Source organism: Myotis brandtii, unplaced genomic scaffold (genome assembly GCF_000412655.1).
Source record: "Myotis brandtii unplaced genomic scaffold, ASM41265v1 scaffold1533, whole genome shotgun sequence".
In the NCBI taxonomy this organism is placed as follows: domain Eukaryota; kingdom Metazoa; phylum Chordata; class Mammalia; order Chiroptera; family Vespertilionidae; genus Myotis; species Myotis brandtii.
In genome coordinates, this window is record NW_005355554.1 from 275,234 (window position 1) to 278,678 (window position 3,445).

Below are 3,445 nucleotides of genomic sequence, written 5' to 3' on the forward strand. Positions count from 1 at the left end.
GAAAAACTTTCACCTGGGGCCCTTCAACATGACTCAAGTCATTAACTATAATAATTGGTCCAATGATATGGTCATTAATACCATCGTTTCCAAATCCAGCTGCTTCCCTCCATTGGTAGTCACCCTATTGTCTACTACTTCCTGCCACATATGGTCCTCTTAGTACCTACCCTCAAGCTTAAATATTGCCTGATTTAAATTCTCAACCTAGTGAACCAAAATATATAATAAAAATCAATATTTTCATAGTGATGCAACAGACATCTAGATTATCATGTCAACGGTGAAAGTTTTGACAGCTTGCCTCTCTTGAAAACAATTTCCAGAGGCTGTTGCATCCATCCACTGGTAAATCTAGGATAAATTGACTCTGTCTGGACCTGGGGTGGGAGAAGGTAGGAAGGTTTGGAGGGAAAGTTGCATCCACACCCCAGGTGCCTATTTACTTGTTAGGTCATACAGGCTTTCAATCTTGCAAGAACCATATGAAAAAAACCAAAGAGCCTGTGTGGTCACTGGAGACATTTTTCCAGGCCTCCTCTTCCTCTTTTCTCCTTGACTCTTAGTGGATTGGACTCTTTTGACTTTGTACTTGAGTCCTGTTAATTTTTGAATGAGTAACTTGAGATCCTCCTCGAAGACTAGACTCAAAACCCATATTGTACAATCCCCAGTGCACACCCAAGGATTCACAAAGTCATAAACCGACTTTCTTCTTCTAGAATGACCCCACAGTCTCCCACTACACCAGGGAAGATGACAGACACTGTGCCTGGCTTTCTGGGCAAGATTTAGGTCATTTAATAATGGCCTTTTGGATCCACCATTATAACCCAAATACCGAATATAGCTTTGGAAATTTGGGTGTGAGATTGGGCACAAGGAGAAAAAGGTTTCAATTTGGCAAATCTGAAGCACCCACCAAATTAGGGGCAATATGACTGTCTCTTTAAAGGCAAACAGTTCCTCCACTGGCTCCACCCAATATGTGCTTCCTGACTCAGCGGGTTAAGAGGGCGCAAACACTTCATCCTCACAGTCAAAGCAAAAGCCCACACCCTATGAGATTCTTTGGAGAAAACCTGAGAACTCATCAACTGGTTGTAAAGAAGGTGAGTCTGGCCGAGAAGCGGCCCTGAGTGGCTGAAGTGTAAGGGCAGTTAGTTCAGGGAGTGTGCAGGTCATGGAGGGACCAGGTTCTGTGCCAGCAACACAGTGGGGGGGGGGCATGCTTTCAGAGGGCAGTGGCAGAGGGTAGAGAGGGGAGTCAGGAGCTTTATTAGCACAATGCTACATGTCTCATATTGAACAGGGCACATTTGTGCTGACTGGCGCACCTTCATGCATTTGCTGCTGGGATAGACACTGAGGGCTGCCTGACAAGCCCTCCTTTTCCATGGATAGGAAATGAGTGTCTCCAAGGCAGGTCTTTATAGCTCGAAGGCAATTTAGAGACAACTCTGTCTAACTCCCTCTTTTTACTGAAAAAGAAGCAGGATCCCAGGGAGTGTGGTAACTCTAAGTGTAGCCATCACTAAGGGCAGAGGAAATCTGGACTGTGGTTCGCTAAATCCTTTCCATCATTTAGCAGAGAGAAGCTATGACCCAAATAGTGTGACATGCGAGATGAGGAGGGGGTGTCGCGGGGAGAGGGTTGGCTATTCTGGAGGAACAATGTATGTGAAACCCTCCTTTTAACTTCCTTAGTTACAGGCTTCCTGCCAGTCTTCCATTATGGAAAGAATATAAACTCCCTTCCCTGCCCTCACTTGATCTAACTCTGATTCGATGGGATTTTAGAATCATGGGCCTGAGAAGAAACTAAGAGGCTGTTGTGTGCAGTGGTTAGGAGGGAAGTGGTAGTCAGACAGACTTTGAATTGGATCCCTTCTCTGCCTGACACCTGTTGGCACTGTGACCATGGGTAAGTGTCTCAGTATTTTTGAGTCACATCAAAGTCCTTATTTTAAAAGTTAGAAAAATAAAATTAGCATTTTTCAGGCTACTTTTGGGGACTAAATAAGGTAAAGTACAAAGCATTTATCAGGGTGCTTCCTATATAATATTCAGTAGTGGTTCTTTTTAGGTCGATGCTGAGAAAAACCAGGTCGAATGAAATTAAAAAGCAAAATTTATAAATTTATTGTTGCTTCTGTGAACAGGAGGGCTGAGACCAAAGTGGTGTCAGTAAGCAAGAGTAGGGTGGGTGGGTATTTATATGTCTCTTTCGTGCGTCAAGGCGAACCGTAAGCCGGATGCCGGTTCAGGTAGTTGCAGGGAGTGGGGTCTGCAACTACTCTTCTTGGCTGCTTAGCTGTCTCTTGTAACACCTTAGATGAGAATAACAGGATAGTTACAGAGAGGGCAGGAGCCCCAAGCGGGGCACAATGGAAAAATACTGAGTGCAGGGGAGAAACTTATCACAGGGGATAGGTACAGAATATGCCTAATATTCCAGCTTTTCTTTTTCTTCTGTGAGCTGGGGTTGATGAGGGAGGCCAGTCTCAGACTTCTGTACCTTCTTCATGCTTAAGTGGGGTGTAGAGATGTCCCTAATTAATCAGTGATTGAGGGAGGGGATGATATCTAGTGTAGGTCTGGAATAGCATCATTTCCCCTGTGGGTCTATTAGTGATTGCATGCATGTGGTTTTGGAGGAAGAAGGAAAGGTCTCTTAGGATGCACAGGCCAAAGATGTGTGCCAGAAAGAGCATTGGTGGGGAGGAGGGGGTGGTTAGGAATATGCATAACCCCCCTTTCTCAGTTGTGAGAAGGTCAAGTCCTCTCTGATTTTGGAGGGTAACTGCTTCCAATGAATCTATCTTGTCCTGGACCGAGACAACATTTTGGGAAATTTCCTCTAGGCTATCTGCAAGATCTTTGGATAGGCTCTGATAGCAGGAAAGGGAGATTGCCAGTCCCCCAGTGCCTAGGCCTGTAGCTATTCCTACGCCAGCGCAAGATCTTATAGGCTCTGATAGCAGGAAAGGGAGACTGCCAGTCCCTCAGTGCCTAGACCTGTAGCTATTCCTAGGCCAACAAGGAGAGGAAGGATGACGATGTCTCTCGTGGTCCATGTGTAAGTGGTGAGAGGAACCTCAAAGGACTATTAGGGGCAATGTCTATTTCCAGGGCAAGATAAATTAGGGTACAGGTCCCAGGTCAGTTTACCTGGAGACAGAGATAGGTATTGGTGCCACACAGGAAGAAGATTTCCTGATTTTCTGTTTTTGATGGTGAAGAAGTGAGTGAGCTGGTTTTATTCATTTTCCAGTATGACCCCATCTGAACAAATTATGGTATATCTCCAAAGGACCTATTTTCAAATAACACATTCTGAGGTTTCAGGTGTAAAAACTCTAACATATACTTTTAGGGGGCACAATTTAACCCACAACAATATGCATATACCAAGATTTGTTTATTCATTCACCAGTTGAAGAAC

The 3,445-nt window shown here is 44.6% G+C and overlaps 1 protein-coding gene across 1 annotated transcript in view; it reads left to right on the forward strand.

Annotated features, from left to right (window-relative positions):
- The first annotated feature begins 981 nt into the window (after positions 1–981).
- LOC102255754 (GTPase IMAP family member 4) overlaps positions 982–3,445 on the forward strand; it is a 17,173-nt gene continuing 14,709 nt past the window's right edge. The window contains exon 1 of the mRNA XM_005861538.2: positions 982–1,112. The gene's annotated coding sequence lies outside the window, so the exon portion shown is untranslated. The remainder of the gene's footprint in view (positions 1,113–3,445) is intronic.